A 23,207-nucleotide genomic window follows, 5' to 3' on the forward strand; every position below is an offset into this window, starting at 1 on the left:
TGACCTGGCTATTCCATCCTGCCTGGATCAGTCACTGAATGTGGGTTAGTCCAGGGGGAATGTGACCGTGGGTGAGGTAGTGCTGTGTGATTTGAGCGTGCCCTGAAGTGACTGACAGTTGGAGGTGGACTAAGATCACACTCCTAAGTCTTGCAATAAATCTTTTCCTGAAGGGGGATCTGGAAGGCATGTCACAATGTTTGCTGCAATCATGATTTAAAAAGCTGAGGGGGTAGTGTTCACATGTAATACACAATGCCAGGGAGTTCTGCCAATAGTGAGTGACAACCACAGGACCGTGGAATGCTAAGTGCCTTTCTCAGCCCTGCCACTTGACCTCTCCTTGAAGTTTGTGAAGGAGGAGACCTTAAGGAACAAATGCAACCTTACATCAGATATGGGCTTATTATCACCTGCTTAATGACTTACCTCCTTTATGAAGAGCTTTCTGGCACACTGGGGTTCATTATGAGGTTTGGATTCAAGGGTGAGTGGGATCTCTCCTTCCCTAGAAGCCCAAATCTCATTCCCTCTGATCCAAGCAACCAACACATTGGAGCAAAAAAATAAGAGAAACAAAGAAAGAGTAAGACACTTAACTTGCTCCAGGAACTCAGCCTTAGGTTCATGTTACCACACAAAGAGAGAAAGCAAAAAAGGGCTGTCCAGAGAATCACACCTTTGTGCATGACCTTTAATTCTAACTCCCGATGTGCCACAGAATTCGATATATTAATCTTCCTTTTTTTTTACAGAGTAGAGTTGGGGAGAGGAGAAGCCATGCCCACATATACAATATTATCCTTTGATTTTATGTGTGCAAATTTATACATATATTGAACAAGAATCTGAATGAATATACATCAAACATTTCAAAGTGGGAATCTCTGGTAGAAGGCCATAGCTGGAGTAAGGATCCAACCAGGTAGACCCACTGGAAAGAAGACCACTGGAATCAGCCATAAATATGGTGACTGTTGACTCAGTCCTCCACATAGGATTCATTAAGTCTTGTTTTGTTTTGGTCCTGGGAATTGAGCCCAGGGTCAGTTAAACACTGAGCCACACCCTCAGCCCTGTTTTATATTTTATTTAAAGACAGGGTCTCACTGAGTTGCTTAGGGTCTTGTTAAGTTGCTGAGTCTGGCCTCGAACTCAAGATCCTCCTGCCTCAGCCTCCCAAGCCACTGGGATTACAGGCATATAATTGGTGCTTATTGGTGCTGTCCTACCAAGTAGAATAGTAGCTTTGAGAATATTCCTGCCAGAAATGGTGTCAAAAGCTGGGCACGGAGACACATGTCTGTAATCCCAGCAACTCCGGAGGTTGAGACAGGAGGGTCACAAGCTCAACGCCAAGCCTTAAGTAACTTAACAAGATCCTGTTTCAAAATTAAAAAAGGGATGTTGCTCAGTGGTAAAGTGCCCCTGGTTTCAATCCCTAGTACATAAAAGGGGAAGGGGTTCTTAAAGGTTATAGAGTACCCGCATGTGAGGAGCCTGATCATGGCCTGAACGGGTGCTTGGCTGGCTGGCTGGCTCTGCCTTGGTGGAATCAGAACAGGATTTCCTTTATTAACTGGGTACTCTTTTATGTTGCTTGAATGTTTTACAGAAAACAAGTCTAATTTTCACATTCAAACACAAAGTTATTCTCCTGTGGTAGGCAAAGAGTAGCTAGAGCAAAACAAAATTTAAAAACAAAAAGAAACAAAGGAAAGGCTGGTTGGCCAGTTGCCTTTGCCAGGGGAACTCTTGGACTCATGCAGTGTCTTCAAGTCCTGGAACGTCCTCCTGACTCTCTGTGACAATTCCTGATGTCAATCCTACATGAACTCACATGACAGGGTGCTGTGTCATGCTTGGGCCAGTGCCACCCCACGGGTCACCCTGCCTGAATATGAACCCTGTTTCTGATTAATTTGTGTATCATTAGCTAGGAAAGCCTTCATGCCCCACTTCGGGGTTCCGGAGTTGCAGTTTGTACCATAAGAGTCTTCCTGAGGACCCTCAAATCCCTTTTGCTCTTGATGCCCTGTCAGTTCCCTAAGCCACACCCGTGACAAAAACAGGCACAGAAAAAGCAAAGAAACAGGCAAAGACTGGCCCGATGATGATGACTGATGATGAGAGGGAGTAGAAATTCCAGGTCCTGGTCTGTCAGTTTTCCTTCTTGTTGTCTGCCCTGCATGGGCAGGGGTCTGCTTGACCCCACTAGGTGATAAAACAGGATGCATTTTTTATGATTTGGTAAATGTTGGTGCCACTCTTAGCAGACACAGACACTTCATTCTGATGTCTTTGGTCTGGTGTCTGTCTCTGGGGCTGTACCAGAATTAAGCTCCTTGTTTGCCTTTCTAAAAGCACCTGGGCCTTTAAACCTTCATTATTCCAAGAATGGCAAGCTGATTTGCTGAGATGTTGTTTGGTATGTTTCTCACTAATATAGAATAAAGGAATAGATATCTTTCCCTTGCTCTCTTGCTCACTCTCTTCCCTACATTCCCTCTACCAAAGGGTTAGCCATGGCTTTTAAGGGACTTTGGTTTTCAAAGAATTAGTTCCAGGAAGAAAGAGCCTTCTCTTGAGTTCTGAGGAATTTTGGAGCAAGAAAAATCAGGAAGGGGAAGTCAACCGACTTGGGGAACTTTGAGAGCACAATGGAAGGGCAGAAAGGAGTACTTTATGTTATGTTGGTCCTTGTTAGTGGAATACACCCACAAGTTCTCCTAATAGCTCAGGAAATTGCAGCGTGACCCTCCACAAACATTTTGACGTGTGTAACTTGGATGGTCCTAGAGGGAAGAGAGAAGCCACAATAATGACTGAGATGGAATTTCCTTCCAGACTAGTGGGATGGGGCCTCGGAGCAGATGAAATTGAATTAGGGACATAAAAGAACCCTGAAAAACTTTAAAGTGAGGATATAACTGTGAGCAAAGCTGATACCTGCTGTGTAAAGACAGATTAACATCTTTGCAATGTTAAAAGATCATGGTGAACTTCATCCTCAGTTATATCTTTTCCCACCTATTATTATTTTCTTCTGGCTTTCAGAAATTTATTAAAATCAAAAGATGTATTAAACTTCTATCCCACAAACATCCATCCAGCTGCCTTTCAAAGGGCAAACTATGTTTCCACCAATGCATTTCCCTGTGGAATACATTAGACGTGGGGGTAGGGAAGTTTAATTTTCCATGGTTTCAATTATCCATGGTATGAAAATATTAAATGGAAAATTCCATAAATAAACAATTTGTTGGCCATTTAAATTGAACAGTGTTCTCAGAAGTGTGATGAAACCTCAAGTTGTTCTGCTCCATTCTGAACTTGAATCATTCTTGTGTCCAGCCTATCCACACTATGTAGGCTACCCACCGTTGGTCACTTGGTAGCTTTCTCAGTTATCAGATCAACTAGTCACAGTAGAGCAGTGCTTGTATTCAAGTAACCCTTATTATTACTTAAGAATGGCTCCAAAGTGCAAGAGTACTGACCCAAAGAAGGCTCCGGAAGGACAGATCAACTCTGGACTATGTTATGACGTTACATGATACGTAGGAAAAGACACAGTGTGCATAGGCTTTAGTACCTTCCAAGGTTTCAGGCATTCACTGGAGGTTTTGGACTGGGACCCATGGATAAGGGAGAACTACTATAGATTTTTCTTAAAAACAGAACTGTTAAGTTGCTAATGATTTGCATTTCCTGAGTTCTTTGAAAGACCATTATGTGACAGGACATGGCAGAGACCCTGGCAAGGGGAAGACAGTTGTGATTAAAATACACTTATCAATATTTTACTACAGTTAGTTACTAGTACCGCAGCTCTCTTTCTGAAGACAGAAACTAAGAAGCTGAAGATTAGAATGTTTTAAGGCCAAGCAGGAAGAATGGCCATGAGTCTAACCTCTGAGGAGTGAGATTCCCAAAATGAGAAATGGGCAGATCTTCTAAAGCCAAGACTCTAGGAACTGTATCTATCTCATACTTGGAAAGCAAGTCTCTGAATATTAGTGACTGGTGGGTAAAGATGCCTGGGATTATCAATTTTGTAGCATTTAACTGTTGAAGTGGTGGTTTCTGTCTCATTGGAGTACCCATTGCAGTGTGGCCCCAATTGTCTTTTTCTCCTAAATCAGACCAGGTAGCCAAGTCAGCATTTCTCGCTATTCTTTTACACTATTATTACCAGCACAAATAGCACCTCATGGTTGCTAGGGCTTCATATTTCATCCATAATTTTGTACACATAATTTTGTTTGGTTTGAAGTAATCATAGTATTCATACTATTCTCAGATGAGGTCGCAGAAGCTATAGAAGTAAAAGGTAACTTACATGACAAAAGGTGTTCGTGGGTGAGGGAAGAACAAGAAAGGACCAAGCAGATTACCGAACAGAGATGATGACTATCAGAGATCTCAAATGCATTGTGCTTCTCCACTGAGAACTCAGCACACCTGGGGAAAAGTGCACATTCCAGAAAATTCTGTACTGAATTATCTGGTCATCATTACCCACCTTAGAAACAGTAGAAATTTTGTGTCTCTTGAGTAATTCACTCTTTACTTAATAATAAAAAATAAAAGATTAAAGATTTTATTATAATAAAATGAATCAGAAATTTAGGAAGCATAGATACCTACAGAAACAATTTTGTGGAAAACTTTGAAAACATAGAAAAAGAAGCAACAAATTTCAAAAGTACCTACGACTTTTAGATGAGCATTAACACTTATAGGCTTTTCCCTGTGTATGTAGCATGTGTATGTGTGCACACATATGTAATTTGAATCACACCACATGGACAATTTATGTGAAATCTTTTCAATTTAACATGATGTTATAGGATGGCATATGTACTAGTCTGGTAGGACTGCTGAAACACAGTACCAAGAACCCGGTGGCTTAAACAGCCAAAATGTATTATCTCACAGTTTTGGAGGTTAGAAGTCTGAGATGAAGGTGTTAGCAAGTTTGGTTCCTTCTGAAGCTGTGAGGAGGAATCTTGTTCCAGGCCTTTCTCCTAGCTTCCTGAGGTTTGTCAGCAACACCCTTTGACCTTCCTTGTTTTGTGGTAGCATAACTCTAAATTATCCCAAAACTATCTCCGTGTGCAAATTTCCTTGTTTTATAAGGACACTAGTCATGTTGGATTATAGGTCCACTCTACTCAGAAGATCTGAGGATTACTAGGAATTAGTACTTCAGCATTCAAATTTGAGGAACACAATTCAACCTATGCAGTTTCCCCTGCAGTATCTTCAAATTTTTATTTTTAATGACAAAAAACTCATTGTATACATGTAGTAGCATTTAGCCGATCATATATTGTTTAATATTTTTTTCTTTGCTGTTATAATCAAAGCTGTTTTGAACCTTTTGATTATTCTTTTTTATTCTAATTTGTTATATATGACAGCAGAATGCATTATAATCATAATGCACATATACATATAGAGTACAATTTTTCATATCTCTGGTTGTACACAAAGTAGAGTCACACCATTCATGTATTTATACATGTATTCAAGGTAATGATGTCCATCTCATTCCACTGTCTTTTCTACCCCCATCCCTCCCTTCCCCTCCCACCCCTTTTCCCTATCTAGAGTTCATCTAATCCTCCCATGCTCCCCCTCCCAACCCCACTATAAATCAGCCTCCTTATCAGAGAAAACATTCAGCATTTGGTTTTTGGGGATTGGCTATCTTCACTTAGCATTATATTCTCTAACTCCATTTATTTGCTTGCAAATGCCATGATTTTTTTCCTCTTTTAATGCTGAATAATATTCCATTGTGTATATACACATTTCTTTATCCATTCATCTACTGAAGGGCATCTAGTTTGGTTCCACAGCTTAGCTATTGTGGATTGTGCTGCTATAAACATCAATGTGGCTGTGCCTTTTGATGATTCTTAATGGGCTCCCACCTACCTCAACATGAGTGGGTCCTTTGTTGCTAATCAATTAAAACCTGACAACCAAACCTCCTGAGAAACACAAATAATAAAAACTACCCTCAGTCTAAGTTCTATCACATATAGAGAGGAAATAATTCTCTGTTTAAAATGGTGATTTCCAAAGTTGGGTGCAAGACAGTTTGGGGGTATGGAAAAATTGGTCATATTATTTCAACAGTCTAACAGACTGCTTCAGTATCTGTTTTTATATACTTCTCATGATGTTAATAACAAAAATCTAGAGTGGTGCATAGGTATAATTTATAAATGAATAAATGTATAATGTGAACATTTTCTTAAAATTCTTTTCTTCAAGGATCATACATTTATTTTATTTTATTGGTATATTTAAAACATTTTCAGATCACTAGTCTCAAATCTTTAGCCAAGGACAATTTACCTACAATGCATTTATTTTAGTGAGCACACTTAAAATAAGATTTACCCTGTTAACAAATGTTCAAATGTACAATACATGATTGTTGGCTCTGGGTGCAATGTTGTACAGCAATCTCTAGAGTTTCTTCCTCCTGTTTGCCTAAAACTTCGTAACCTACAATTCTTAATTGTTCACTGTGAATCACCAGCCAGGACTTGGTAGCCTACATACTCACCAGATCATTACTTTTGCAGCAGCTATAGGTCTCCATTCTTACCATGACCCTAGCCCTTGGTTCTGGTCCATATGGCTTTGTCTTGGTTTCCATCTTGGATTCAGGATTCACACAAATAAATAAATAAATGTCTGGTGATCCTGGAGAACACAGGATGCCAGATGAGGGAGTCTTGGGGAGTAGAATGCTTTCTTCCCCAGTTGGGCTGTCCATAGCCATCTCCACCATGAAGGAGAAGACCTACTTCAGGTCATCTCCAAGCCTGCCAAGTGTCATGTTGTTTTCTGTTTTCTACTTCCAGGTGCTTGCCACTGAATGACCCAGGCCCACTAGGCAGTCAGCCTCGACAGTTGACAGGAGGAGACCAATATTTGTCTTGATTTCTTTTTCTACTTGTACAACTAGAAATGTCTCCTACCTGCATTTCTCAATAAGATGTGAAACAGTGTGCCTCTTTTGCCAGGGAAAATGTTCAAAATGTGACTCTCTTTTTTACCAAGAAACCTGAAAAGATACTAAAGGGACATGGGTGTGAGCCCCTCCTTTCTGACAGCTGAAAACCAAACTTGTATGTCAGTCTTTTTAAGCTCACAGAAAAGCAAATTTTGAACCCCAAGTTGCGAATTTAAAAAAAAGAGGAGGATTAGTTTGATTTTTAAAATGTAAATTGATATTCAGGAATTACTTCTGGCTAAATCCTTGGCTTATTGTTTCAAATGTCATGTTAGAATGCCTTTAGCATATTATCCCATATGGTTTGAGGATCAAGACTATAGAAAGCCACAAATAGTTTTAGTATTTTTATTTTTGTTCCTATTTATTTATAGAATAAAAAATGTGACCTTTATCTAGAACATAGTTATTCTCCCACTTAAAAGCAAGCTTTATTCTAAAAGTCTTTTAAGTTGTTTAGGCTCTCCTTGAGGTCTAGTCTGATGTGTTTATTCTCAAACTTTAGTGTGTGGAAGAATAATATGGTGGTGTTTCTTAATAATGAAGATTCCTTGTCTTCACACAGAGATGGGCAGACTCAGTAGCTCTCCAGAGGGTCTATATCTACATTTTCTAATAAAACCCCCTGGAGATACATTCACATTGAAAATATGTCATGAAGGCCGTTGAACCCACAATGGACTGATATGCCAGACATTTTGGATGAAAAATAGTAAGATAAAAGTTCTGAGTTGAGAGAAGTAATATTTAAAATAGATTTATAAGATGTATCTAGAATATTGGTGTCCAGTGAAAAGTATATCTAATTGAAGAAGAATACGGAATTCTGATTCATTTACTCCTCAAATATCCTTTGGGCTCCTACAGTGAAACAGACTGATCTGGACAGGAGGGTATAAGGGGTGGCCAGATTCTTTCCAAGTTCATGGTCATTGGGGGAGGCAGATAGTAATCAAATAATCACATTAAATGAATAAATAATCACAGATTGAGATGAGTACTCTGAAGAAAAAACATGACATTCTCTAAAATTATATAATAAAGGAACCCGAGGTAATCTAGGATTTGGGGGTTAGTTAATGAGATTAAACTTCCCTGAGGAGGTGAAGCTTGGACTGAGAAATGAAATGAGCTGTCTCAGTGATGGCGATGGGTGGATTGGGTTGTACCCGGGGTACAGGGATTGCATGTACAAAAGTCTAAAAGAGAGGTGCTTCCCTAGAAATGGGAAAAAGGCCAGTGTGGCTGACGCACAGAAGTCGAAAGTGCAGGTGGCAGAAAAGACCAGAAAGGGGTCAACCACTGTGTAATGACATTGTTCTTTAGTCTAAAAACAATGGAGTAACAGGACCTTGTGTTTGGGGGGCAGGGGGTAGATGCAGGCACATGTGCACACAAAGAAGCATTCATTCTGGGAGCAATGTGGATTTTGGCAGAGTAGTCAAAGTAGATGCAGATATATAGTGATGTGAATGATATTTTATTGGAAACTTGGATTAGGGTAGGGAAGAAGAAATGGTGAGAAAAATATAGATTATTATAGAGACATATAGATTATTATAGAGACTGGGCTGAATGGGGGAGTAGGATATCACAGAAGATTTCTTAGTTTCTATAACTAGACAAGAACTTATGCCTGTAACTGACATAGGTAACAGTGCAAAAGGCCAGGTACTGGAGGGAAATCATGGATTTGCTCTTAGCTGTGTTGAGTTTGGGTATTAAAATGGGAATATTTAGATAGGTGGTGGGAAAACTTCAGGTGTGGATAGCATTGTGGGATTAGAGATTCGAGTGAGGAAAGGAGGGACTCAGACAAATCCTTGGGGGAACCCCAATATACCACATATTAAGGGGATGAACTAGAGTAAGTCTGAGAAGTATCTACAAGGGTCAGAAATGCATGAATAGCTGAGAAGGTTGTGATGTCACGGGAGGATGGGTTTCAAAAAGAAGTAGTGGTTGCAGTTGAACACTAGGGAGGGGTCCAGCAAGATGAATGAAAAATGTCCTCTGGCAGGAAAGCAGATGCCACTGCTTGAGCTTGCAAGAGTTTTTGGTGACACTGACAGGCACAGAAGCCAGACTGCAAGTGTGAAGTAATCCCATGGATCGTTTCTGGTCTCTCTTATGGTTAATGGCACTATTTTTGTTTGTTGTCTAATTTCTCTTTTATATGAGTTGCTTTGCTCTCCTTTGATGTCTTTGTGGGAGTGCTTCTATTCTTATCAGTCACCATTCATCTTATTTATTAACTTTTAGAGAATAATTAAAGAGGGGAAAAAGAACTGGAAAAACAATGTATAAAACAAAACTAAAAACCGACTAACTTCCTTTGAGACTGGACTAGAGTGTTAAGAAGAAGGGGAAGAGGTTGGGGTTAGTGGCACATGCCTATAATCCCAGCAACTTGGGAGGCTGAGGCAGGAGGTCACAAGTTCAAGGAAAGCCTGAGCAATTCCGTGAGAACCTGTCCAGAATATTGGAAAGTAATGAGGGCTGGGGTTGTGATTCAGTGGTAAAGTGTCCCTGGGTTCAGTCCTCATTACCACACACAAAAAAGTGGGGGGAATGAAGGAGATTCACAAAGAGATGCCTATAACTTGTAATGATAGTAAAAATAACAAGAAGGCAACATATTAGGGAACTTTTGTGGCACTCTGCCTGGGCATAAGGCACTTAATAATTGATGTTAAATATGATTAATTCGTTCAATCCCTACCTCAGCCTCAGGAGATGGTTATTATTATCCCCATTCTTCCACTGAAGGAAATGGGTCCAGGAGAGAGAACCTGGGTGAATTGCTCAAGATCATCTAGATAAATCTCGGTGGAGCTGGAGTGTATATTCAGTTGGTCCCGAAGTCAGTCTTCATCACTAATGAACATGGGCTCGGCAAGAAGCTGTCGAGTTCAGGGTAGTGGGAAACACAGACAAAGCAGGTGATATGACATGAGCAGAATCTCACAGAGGTGACATGGATTCCCTACCATGGTGGAAAGATGAGCAAAGGTCCCGTTGGATATTTGACTACGCATTCCTTCTTTTGGCAGCTACATCCAGTGTTACTAGTGGTTCTCTTAGAGACTCTCCCACGCTAAGGTTTTTGTTGTTGTTGTTGTTTAGCTGTAGATGGCCACAATACCTTTATTTTTATGTGACCTGAGGATTGAACTCAATGTCTCGCACATGTTAGACAAGTGCTCTTCCACTGAGCTACAACCCCAGCCTCCCAATAAGGTTTTTTGGGGGAAGGTTTGGGAATAGTCACAGCTTTTCTGTCCTTTTTTGTATACTGATTGTGTGGGGGAAGTAAGATAGGTCTTGATGGAAGGCCTGGTTCTGAACTGGCATCTCTAGTCTCATTGAGAGGCAGCTCACTGCCAGCACCATTACTTCTTCAACATAAAAGGGAAGGGAGATACTTGGTATAGCTTGACTTCAGCTTTAAGGTCTCGGTCTTGGTTGTGAGGTGATATAAAAAAATCATTTAACAAGATGTCCCCAAAATAATTTTCTTTTTTGGTCCAATGCCTGATATGCAAGAAGGCATGGTTATCGTAATGTTTATTATTATACTTTGACAACTGAGACAAGGGCACCATTCTGAGGACAGAGTGATTGAATGATGTAGGAGATTATAGCGCTTTGAATATGATTTGAAGGTTCATGTGTTATAAACTTGACTCTCAGTGTAGCAATAAGGTTGCAAGATTAGCCCCTCCCCCCTCTCTGGCTCCCTGTCTTGTAATGTGATATCTCCCTCTCATGCCTGCTTCCACCATGATGCTGTCCACCATAATGTGATTAACACCAGGGGAGCCCTGGCCAGAGACAGTGCCCTGCTGTTTAGACTTTCCACCTCTAAAACTGTGAGATAATTAAGTTCTTTTCTTTATTAAGTTCCCAACCTTAGGTATTTTTTATACTAAGAGAAAGTAGGCTAATGCAGATATAATTCTGTTCTTCCATTTGATGGGCTACTTGACCCTATCTGAGGAATTGTTTCTGTCTTCTCTGGCACTGAATTTTAAGAGATTACATTTAGACGGAAAAAAAAAAAAGAACTCATAGTTTTGTCATATGGAGGGGATGAGATATGTTTCACTTGGTAAAGAGATGACTTGAAGGGAGCCCTACAGGCATTTTCAAATATTTGAAGGGTTACTCCATGAAAAAGAAAGAACTAAGACTAATAGGCAGAAACTTCTGGAAGATACATTTTGCCTCATAAATAAGCAAATTCTAACAAAGCTTTTTAAAGTGTGACAAGATGCCTTAAGGAATAATGAGCTTCACAGCCTTGGAGGTTGTCTTAGTTCATTTTCTGGTGCTATAGCATAAATCCACTGGCTAGGTAATTTATAAAGAAATTTTACTTCCCACAGTTCTGGAGGCTGAGGAGTTCAGTATCAGGTGCCAGTATCTGGTGAGCACCTCTGTGTTGCATCAGCCCATGGCAGAAGATGGTGGGGCAAGAGACATATGAGACAGGATAAGGGCAGGACTCATCCTTTCATCAGGAGTCCCCTCCCATGGTAACTCATTCGCTCCTGCTATCACAACATTAATCTGTTCATGAGGGCAGGGCACTCAAGACCTAAGCACTCTTCGAAGTTCCAACTCTTCTTTTTGGTACTGGGCATTGAAACCAGGGCCTCATGCATGCTCGGCAAGCACTCTACCACTGAGCCACACCTAAGCCTGAAAAGTTTCAATTCTTAACACCATCACAATGACAATTAAATTTCAACATTAGTTTTGGAGGGGACTTGATGAAAGATAGGCAAATTGTAGGTAAGTGATACAAGTTATAGAGAGTATTTAAGCATATGAATGATGTCTGATAAAATGGGCATTCAGAATATATCTATTGGATAGATTAATACATTAGTAGAGCTGGAAACAACATCCAAAGGACTTCTTATGAAGCTTTAATTCTTGGGAAATTAGAGTCGTGTTTCAGTGAGAGGGAAGAGGAATGGTTTTGGAACACCTGGGGCATTAATCAAGGGTGGCAAGCCAGAGTAGGGACACTGGGTTTGGGGTTGGTAGGTGCTATAGTCTGGATATTGAATATCCTCCAAAACCTGCGTATTAAAGGCTTGTTCCCTTGGAGTGACACTATGAACATGGGGTGAAACCTTTAGGAGGTGGGGTCTGATAGGGGATCCTTCACTCATTGGGATATGGGATATTGATCATCCTCTTTTGTATCCTGGTCATGAGGTTAGCAGTTCCCTCTGCCACACAGTCCCCACCATTGTCACCTGGTATTCACTATAGAAGCCTAAAGCAATGATTCTGCTTGATCTTAGAGGAGAATCTCCAAAACTCTGAGTCAAAATAGAGCTTCTCTCTTCATAAGTTAATTACCTCAGTTATTTTGCTAGAGTTACAGAAATCTGAGTAACACAGGCAACATGATATTCAGAGGAATATGAAGTATGAAAATGGTTGTGGAGGAACGTCCCTGTAGGCGAACTATTGGCTGCTGTTTTAACTTGAATTACCCTGAGTTCTTGGTAGCATAATTAGTGTAAGAACATCTGGAGAATATTCATGCCTTTATCTCTAAAGAAAATCCATCAAAGGACAGAAGATAGGGAAACTCAGGTAAACAGCTGCCCAAGGACAATAGAACATACATTCTGTTAGGTGAGTTATCATTTATCTTAAAGAAAACAATTTAAGAATGCCAATGTTTATTTTAGAAGGATATTTTGAAATGAAGAATTCAGGAATCTAAGTGCATCCTTAACCTCAGGGGTCCCACTCACCTTTGACCCTCAGCTGAAGGTGTTTTTCAACTTTGTCCTCAGCTCCCTTCTCAAACAATTCCAGGGCACCAGAGGAATGTATACATTCTGATGCTGTTGATTTAAAGTAGTTTATAAAAGCCTTGTTGATATTAGTATGATGGCTACTAAGTAAATAATTTTTCTGAACTGTCAAAATATGTCAGCACAACCTGCTATAATAATATGTTTTGAGTTGCAAAGCTGGTAGGTCAACTCTTACCGTGCTAGATGGGTTCTCATTTCTTCCCATGGATTTTCTTTGACATTAAATTGTCATGGTAACAGAATTCCAGCATTGCCAAATGAATTTTTTGTGGATGGAAAAAAAAACACAAACTGCAGGCAATAAAGCAAACCATGGAAACAGTTTAACTCTACATATCTAGAGATGACATTCAGATCTGACACATCAGTCTACTTGCAGGATATATATCTTGTTGAGGAGGTAACTATAATAAATGGAGAACTATTAGTATCTGAATTTTCTGTCTTTATTTTTTCAAGATTAAGAGAAACAATTAAGTAACAAGTCTTTGGGGTCTTATAATTCTAAAAAGGAAATAAGAACAGTTCTAAAGCTAATGTGACGATGAAAACAAATGTAAATATAAATGAGGATAAAGGCCTCCTTTACCACGGGGTGTTCCCTGGGAGCTGAGGGTAACATCCAGGAGTTTGTGTGTTATTGCCTTGTTCTGATCCACTCTTCAGAAGCGGGCCTCAGCTTGTGGTTGTGCATTACTTAGTTCTTCTCCATCCTTTACTCTGGATGCTGCTAGGAATTATTTCTGGCTGCTCACAGTTGCTTCATCAGACAGTAGTGATCAGAGAAGCTAAAAAGACTTTATATAGTCCAACTTCTTCTTTCATTTTATTCATTAGAAAAATATGCTCATAAAGATGGGGAGGAATTATATCAATATCCCAAAGAAATATCTGCATCCCCATTGAAGTATTTTTCACAATAGCCAAGGTATGGAAAATAATCTATCCATGATAGATAAGGAAAATGTGATCTCTGTGTGTGTGTGTGTGTGTGTGTGTGTGTACCCATGCAATGGGGCTGCAGATTTAGCCCAGTTGCAGAGTGTCTGCCAAGGTGCCACAGAGCCCTAGGTTTGGTCTGCAGCACCACAAAAACAAACGAACAAACAAAAATTGCATGCATATGTGTGTATGCATGTGCAAACACACATGCACATACACACTGGAAAATTATTGAGCCACTAAAAGAAAATTCTGCCATTTTCATCAATATGGATGAAAATGGAGGATATGCTGCTAAGTGAAGCACAGAAAGAATCTGTGCATGTCACTTAGATGTTGAACTGTCAAACCCATAGAAATGGAGTAGCATGGTGGTTGCCAGGGGCTGGGGTTGGGGAAAATATGGGAGCTGTTACTCAAAGGGCACGAGCTTTCAGTTATAAGATGAGCTGACTCTGAGGATCTAATGTGCACCACGGGTTGTGATAGATGTGTTAATTAACTTGATAATCATCATGTCATGTGAACATATATCAAAACCTCATATTGTATAGCTTGAATATATACAATCTTTGTCAATTAAATATTGTAAAATAATAAGTAAACAGAAGTAAAGATGCCAGGCTTATCCCTTTAACACAGGAAGCTCATGGCATCATTTTGGGTAACTGCTCATGCTTGTTACAATAAAGTCACTTTCAAAGTACTTTGACTGCATCAGGTTATCTAATGCCCCTCTAATGAAGTCAATTCTAATGTCTCCTAATTTTAAATAGAAGGAAGAGTTCCAGTTACTTGCTCATCCAGGAAGTAGCTAAGCAAAGACTCAAACCTGGGCAGTTTATGATGGAGAAAGTCACAGATCTTTTGAAAATGAATTTGTGTTACAATTCTTACATCACCACTTAACAGCTGGGTGACCTTGGGCATTTCATAAAATCTCTCAAAACCTCAGACCCCTCATCTATAAAAGAGGATAATAACTTCTATGTGGGAGTCTCATAAAGATTAATTGAGGTTATATATATCTTAGCATAGTACCCAGTGCTTAATAAATGCTTAGTAAACACTAGCCACTATTATTGCTTGCATTTTATTTTTATGTCTCCACTTTCAGAGTCTATCCGAAACTCTTAATTCAACTGTCTATCTTATCAAATATCTTTCAAACACTTCTATAAATTTAATACTTAAAAAACCTTGAACCATATTTTTTAGAATGCAGATGCATTGGAGAAGAAAAAAATATAACCTATCTAGCCGAGGTAATTAAAATTCTTTAGACTTTCCTCTTTTGTTCTAATTTTTTGAGCATTATTGACATGTACATAGTTTTCAGATTTCTTAACTCGCTTTATTCCTCTCCTATCTTCTCTGGGTAGCTGAAAGTGCCTCCTCAGGGCAGTTCCCTAATTCCTTTTATATACAATTAGAATGTATTACACTACCAGCCCCTTAGGTCAAAATGTACATATGCAATTGTAAAATCTCAGAGTCCAGAGTTTTCTTAGAAATCATGTATTCCAATCATTTTTCAGGAGGATATAAGTTGAGGGATATAAATGAGAATTTATGACTTTTTTTATTTGTTGCTTTAGATATACACAACAGTAGGGTGTATTTTGACGTTTTATACATATGTGGAGTACAACCCATTACAATTTTGATCCCATTCATGTGGTTGAACATGATGCGGAGTTACATTAGTCGTATGTTCATATATGTGCATAGGAAAGTTATGTCCAATTCATCCTACTGTCTTTGCTATGCATCCCCCTCCCTTCCCTTCATTCTCCTTTGTCTAATCCAGTGAACTTCTATACTTCCTCTTCTTACCCCCCTTTGTTAGGGTTAACATCCACATATCAGAGTGAACACTCGGCTTTTGTTGTTTTGGGACTTAGCATGATATTCTCCAGTTCCATCCTCTTAGAGGCAAATGCCATAATTTCATTCTTCTTTATGGTGGAGTAATATTCCATTGTGTGTATACACCACATTTTCTTTATCCACTCATCTGTCGAAGGGCACCTCGGATGGTTCCTAGCTATTGTGAATTGAGCTGCTATAAACATTGAAGTGGACGCATCACTATAGGATGCTTCAAGTCCTTTGGGTATAAACTGAGGAGAGGGATAATTGGATCAAATGGTGGTTCCATTGCAAGTTTTCTGAGGAATCTCCATACTGCTTTCCAAAGTGGTTGCACCAAATTGCAGTGCCACCAGCAATGTATGAGTATACCTTTTCCCCCACATCCTCACCAACATTTATTGTTACTTGCATTCTTGATAATTGCCATTCTGTCTGGAGTGAGATAGAATCTCTGTGTAGTTTTCATTCACATTTTTTCTAATCGCTAGAGCAGTTGAACAGTTTTTCATGTATATGTTGACCATTCATATTTCTTTTTCTCTGAAGTGCTGGTTCAGTTCCTTTGCCCATTTATTGATCTCAAAGCCCTAGAAAAGGAAAAAGATACCTAAAGCAGTAGAATATAGGAAATAATTAAAATCAGAGTTGAAATCAATGAAACTGAAACAAAAAAATTAAAAAATAGATGTCCAAAAAGTTCTTAGAAAAAATAAAATCAATAAACCCTTAGCCAAACTAATGAAGAAAAAGAGAAAACTCAAGTCACTAAAATTTGTGATGAGAAAGGACATATCACCATGGACACAACTGAAATACAGATAATAATTAGAAACTACTTGAAAATCTATATTCCAATAAAATAGAAAATCATGATGACATTGACAAATTTCTGGAGACATATGACCTACCCAGGTTGAAACAGGAAAACAGAAAATTTAAGCAGGATTTATGATTTTTAGTACTACCCCAAATAACTGGTCATTCTTTCATGGCAGGATGATTTAACCTATATTTGAATTTCTTATAGTTTGCGAACAGCATATAATTTTGTATCTATTTAGTATCATCTAGATTTAGAAATGTAATCCAGTTATTGCTTATGGGAAATAATAACAGAGTTCATCTGGATGTGGATATCTATATTATAAGTGCTTTCCAGGTAAAGGTAGATTAAAACTAGCAACATTTTTTTTTTTCTAGTATCGTTTATCCTAAAATTTAGGTGACTCACATTCTTAGATTCTGAATTTCACTAAAATTGTAACCATATCCACAGTTGTTCCATAAGAGATAAATCTTTATTATAGGAGCTCCTTGCTAAGATTATGATTAAAACTGTTATAAGAGCTTGGAAGTAGAGATAGAAATAGGTGTGTGTTGAAGAGGGATGAAGATTGTTGAAAAGCACCTGGAAGTAACTTTAGATTTTGATTTTCCTGAGGAAAGGCATAAAGTTGATTACGCATCATTATGCCATTATTTCTTTCCCAACCCTCTAATTGTATGGTATTGATGAATGATGGCTTTACAGTGCTGCTTATACAAAAGAGTTGGTTAGTGAGTCAACCACTGTTCATCCCTGGTTTAAACAGAGAAAACTGTATACCATAGAGTCAACAGTGGATCATAATTTTTTTCTTCCAAGATACACAGCTCAAATTCCTTTTTTTACTCATCCACTTCAATACATATTTGCTAAGCACAAAATATGACCCACCAAGAAAGACAGCTGGGAAAGCTGAGATGTGGAGGCATGACCTGGGAAAGGAAGGTTTTTCCTCTGCGCTAGCCCTTAGATGAACAGGAGCACCGTGGTCTTCTCAGTTCTCAAGTTCTCAAAGGACCTGGGCTGGGTGTGAGCCCATCCTGTGAACCAAAGCTAAGAGGGGAAGTGGGCATGTGTCTGGGGGTACAGGAGGGCATCATCACAGCCTGTGTCAATGTGAGACTGGACTTTGCTAGCGAGAGGCAAACACTGACCCAAGGATGAAGCACACAAATCCTGTTGGCCCGAACAAATAAAAGTTCAAGGTCAATATGGAAGACTCAGGGAGGGTATAAAAAATGAAATTTAAGATGGAAAAAATACAAAATAATCAGAATAAAAGTCACTCTTAATATTTATAGCGCTGATTGTTATATAATTCATTAGAATATAAAATCATAAACATAGTAAGAAAAATAATGACAAAGTAGTATAGAATACATGATTCCAAATTATTAGGGGAAAATGTGTATGTAGATGGATGGTCGTAACATGTTATTGGTGGTTTCCAACAAATAATGAGATTATGGATGACTTAATTTCTTCTTCATGCATGTTTGTATCTTCTGTAACACATATATATTGCTTGTATTTTTAAAAATGTTTTTAAAACAGTAGAACTTTAAAAAAAAATAAGAATTTTATAAGTGATTCAAAAACTAAAAGTATAAAACGATTTATAGCCCTTAAAATTTGGCCACTGATGACAGGGGTTATTTTGGTTTCACTCATGACAGATGTTTATAGAACAGGGTGTCCCAGGCTCTCAAGTTAGACCTGCTGACTCTGTGCTGAGCACACTCGGTCTATTACAAGCATGAAGAAAACCAAAACTGCAGAGGATTTTAATATCTCCCATTCTGTCAGACCCAGAGAAGAGGCAGAGTGGGCAAGGGGCCAGAAGGCTTGTCAATATCCCCTGGATTTTCTCCAGCTTCCACACTGTCTACAGCCTAGAATTTCTGGAACAACTTTGTTTTCCACCTATAGCATACTTCTCCCCCATTGTGCTGTAGGAGCTCCATCAACAGTGAAAGCTAGCAGCAAGGAGAAGGCAGAACATGTATTTTTTTTAAAAGGAAAGACTCAAGACCTCGAACAGCACAGCAATCTGAGGCCATTTTAGCCTGATGAATGTTTGTGGAGAGCCCGCCGTGTGCCAGGAATTCTTTATACCTTAACAAAAGGCCTCATTACAGGGTAGAAACATTTATCTCTGTAATCATAAGCCTGAGTTATTAATAACATTAGCCAACTTATTGAAAACCTCCCATTTGTCAGGATAATTATCAGGGCTTTATGTATTTATAATTTTTCTCAGTTAATATATGAATTTTCTCTTAAGAAGGCAGGGAGCCGTGAAATATATTTTTAAATAATTTCTATTGAAAACATTTTCTTTCTCTTTGTCATTTAAAAAAGTGAACCCTCTCAGCCTGTTGCACTAACAACAAAAATGAAGATCCTGGTCTCCTTTTCTCCATCTTTCTGTAGTGATGAGGAGAGAATTAAGCTAAGGTTGGAGAAGTAAAGTGAAATTTAATATTACCTCCTGTTTTTGCAGAGTGGAGATCCTTCCACCAACAGAAGTGGACAGCCATTATGATTTTTATTGCCCATTCTTTCTTCTCTCCCATTCCTGGTTCTCTTATGGCAACAGTGATGGTTCCAGTGACGGCAAGGCTTTGGAGGGGTGAGGTGAGGGCCACCTCCACAGCTGCTGCCTGCACTTCCCTTCACTGGAACCTACCCGTTTCTGCCCACACGGTTCTAGCCTCACCTTTTCCTCTCTCACCTCTCTCATTTCTTCACTCCTCTGGGTCTCATCTTGCCCCAGTCTTTTTACTCTTCCCCATCTCCTTTCCCATCAGCCAAAGCAAAACATTTTTGATCAGGTTTCTTTTATGGACAGATTTATCAACATGTTAAAAACACCGATTTTTAATTTCTCTTTTCTACCTAGCAGGCATCATGGACCCTGCCTTTCCTACTTAATCCCACAGCCTCAACTCAGTTCTGAGTTCTGTCTTCCTCCTCCCTCTATCAGGACTTAATGGTGTCTTTGAGCGTTGCCCTTGGAGGCGCTGGGGAGTCTGCTTCCTCCTCCGTTGCTGCTCAAGTTCAGCCTTCAAACCATTGTTTTTCACTTCCATTGTCCTTTATTTCCTTGGCTTCGACCTCATTTCTCCATTTTTCTGCCAGAGTTTTCTTGGAAAGACAACTGCTCATGCCACGCATCCCCTCCAGCACCTAATACTCCAATTCCCAATCCCTCTGTCCCATGTATACCTCAAGTTATGTTCCCAATCTCTCTGTCAAAGCTGGCCCCTCCTCATAGGTTCAGCCAGAATAGCTGCATTTCTCGTAGAAGAAACATAACCATTCCTCTATGCCTTTGTTCTCTTTACCTGAAATAATCCCTTGTCTAATTTGCCTGAAAACCCTTTTGACCTTTCTCAGTTTATTGTAACTTCATCCTTGAATCCAAAACCTTGGCCATCAAATTCACCAAGTTTCCATTCTTTCCTCTCAGAACACTTTGTACATATCTCTGGTATAGCTTTTGTTATTATGTTTACTAATTTTGTGTTCCTGATTTGGACAATGGGGATAATTATAGTGTTTGTCTCAGAGGGCTGCTTTGAGGAGTAAATGAATTAAAATCTACATAGCAATAGGCTAGACACCAGCATTTAGTTTGCTATGTCACAAGTAGTGATTGTTATTGGTATTGGCTTAGTGCTCACAGTGATGGATGGCCTTCAGAGTTGAGGCAGATCTTATTCCCCAGCACCAAACCAAGTGGCCACAGATGGAATTAAATTGCAGTATTTACGTACCTTTCCCACCATCTCATGCTCAGATATTTGAGGGAACAGAAGGGGGTTGAATTTTAGGAAACTGTTATGGTTTGGATGTGAGGTGTCCCCCAAAACTCACATGTGAGACAATGTAAGAAGGTTCAGAGGAGAAATTATTGGGTTGTGAGAGTCTTAACCCAATCAGTGATTTAATCCCCCAGTAGGGATTAACTGAGTGATAACTAAAGGGTGTGGCTGGAGGAGGTGGGAGTTGGGGATGTGGCTATGGGGACATATTTGTATCTGGAGAGTGGAGTCTCTGACTGCTTTCTGATCATCATGTGAGCTGCTTCCCTTCACCACACTCTTCCACCATGATGTTCAGCCTTACCTCAAGCTGTAAGCAATGGAGCCAGCCTTCTATGGACTAAGACCTCTAAAACCATGAGCCCTCAAATAAACCTTTCCTTCTCTGCAATTGTTCTGGTAGAGTCTTTTAGTCACAGCAGTGAAAAAACTGTGTAAAACAGAGACCTTTATTGCTACAGCAAAGTGTTTTGAAGTTGGTTGGGTGGAAAAAAAAGCCAAGAGATTTGGAGAAGCCCCAGGATGATGTAACACCAATTAGCTGGGACTTTTATAGTATATTGTCAAAAGAAGACATCTCCAAAGAGGCCCTGGGACCATGGGGACCAGTTCTTAGAAGGATCCTAGTGTCATAGGCTCATATGAGTGTCTGCAAGGAAGAGGCAGAGGAGCTTAAAGCCACTTTAAGCCTCTGTCCTGAGACCTGGTGGGTAACATGTGTTGAGCATGCCCGAGAAAGCCAGGGAGAAGTAGAGGTAGATGCACCCTTAGCCTAGTGAGCTTACACCATGGAAATCTGCAGGCTGCTTTGTAGTAATTTTCCCAGATGCAATGAACAAATGAAGAAAACTTTCTCACTGCATTCCGTCATTCAAATACCAAATAGAATGAAACTTCTTTAGCTGTGTATTCAAGGCCCACCTCCACTCATTATACCCTTGGCACTAGTCACCCTGTTCTCCAGGCCTGTGCTTTCTTGTGTCCAACCTCAGGCCATCCTTGAAATGCCTTTCCCACATCTGCATGTATCTAGAGCTTACTATCTTTGAAGTTCACCTAAAATAAGATCTCATTTTATCAGGTAGGCCAAGCTGCTGCATGCATATCTACAGTTCCTCCTCCTGGGATTCCTGGCTATGACTCCACTTCTGAGGGAATTAGCCCAACAGGTCACTCAGTTGTAACACCCAGCCTAGTAACCTGTGATCTGCTTCTCACTCTATTACTACTAACTGGACCAAAGGTAGGTTGTAGACCAGCAGGTTCTGAAGTGAGCTCATGGGAGCTTTGCCTATCAGAGATCTGACTAAATTGAACCAATCAAATTCTCTTAGGTGGTTTCAATGTGAGCTAAAGGAAGAGCTGCACAGTTGGTAGAAGGCAGGTGGCAAAGAGGCCATTAGGTCCTTGAGCAATTGTAAGCCAACAAGAGATATAATTAAGCAAATCCAACAAGATATGTGTAGTAAATAGGGGTGAGGTGATTGATAGTAGCGGGAACAGAGGGTGCTCATGGAGGAGAAGGCCAAGACCATGAGAGCAATTACCTTATTCTGGTAGATTCTGAATTCTTCTCCCTTACCTACTTTCCCGCAGGGTCCCAGTGAAACCTGACAATGCAAGCTTTCTTGCTCAAAAAATCAAGAATTTCAAGAATGGCAGCCTGCCTAGAAGTGAACCTCTGAGTCTCTACTCTTTGCAATTGTAATAGTTTGATTAAAAAAAAAAATCCCTCCATTTAGTCTTGATCTCCTTCATTTGCAAATAATCTCCTTTGAAGTGGGAACAACTTGCGGTTGCTGGAGTGGTATTGTTTGTAACCTGAGGCCCTCAGCACTTTCTATAGTGCTGTAGGATTCCTGAGACTCCCATCATATCTCCTTCACCTCAGGGCTGTCATTTTAAAAGCAGGTCTATACCAGATTAATCTTTGTACCTTCCCAAGCCTGCTTGGTTCCAGCTCAGTGGCAAAGGGATTATTTTCTCCCTTGTGTTGGAGCTGATTACCAATATGACCGCAGATAAGACTGAACTGCACGGTTCTTGAGATAATACCTTAAATAAAATATGCCCCTGTGTTAGATTGATCACAGCAGGGAATGTTCTCCCTGGTAAGGGAGAAATAATTTTCATTCTAGTGATTAGAGAATCACTGCTTATAGACATAGTTTCTGTAATTTCAAATAGAGGCTTCTGAAGCCCTCTAGTTAAAGTAAGCATTACAGATTGTATCACATTTATTAAATACTTAACTTTATTTGAGAAACTGTGTTAAATACTTTGCCAGTATTACCTTCCTTAACTTGGTTCTCATCACAAACAATAAAATTGTACCATGTTTTACCTACTGGTGTTAGGAAGAGCAAAGGCTTAGCTTACATTAACCAGGGGATGAAAACAGAAGATGGCAAGCTTAGTTTGTTTGCTATCAAAGTCTTAGCCTTTGCTCTAGACTTTACTCTTAGCCTTACTCTATGCTCTTAGCCTTGACTCCATTGCCTCATCTATATGGAATTTCACCAGCCCTAGAGAGTGGCCCAGGACAAGCTTCACTCCCTGAGACAATTATTTCAGTTCCTTCAGGATTGCAACCTCTCCCATAGGGATTCATTGCCCATAGCCTTCTCCACTACTATTCCAGGAGAAATATTCTCTGCTTAACTTAGCAGGGATTCCTAGTATATATACCTTTAAAAAGAGCCAAGAATTTCTATTTAATCTGAAGCATGATGCTCCCAAACCTTTTCTATTGTGGTAATCGTAAAGGGAATGGAAGATGGCCAACCAGACATCTAAAAGGAAAGTTTCCCCCAGTCTTACATTTTTATTTGTAAAAGGAAAATTTTGTGTTA

This window comes from Marmota monax, unplaced genomic scaffold (assembly GCF_021218885.2).
Source record: "Marmota monax isolate L192 unplaced genomic scaffold, Marmota_monax_Labrador192_F-V1.1 WCK01_AAM20220418_F8-fsc00027, whole genome shotgun sequence".
Classification (NCBI taxonomy): Eukaryota; Metazoa; Chordata; class Mammalia; order Rodentia; family Sciuridae; genus Marmota; species Marmota monax.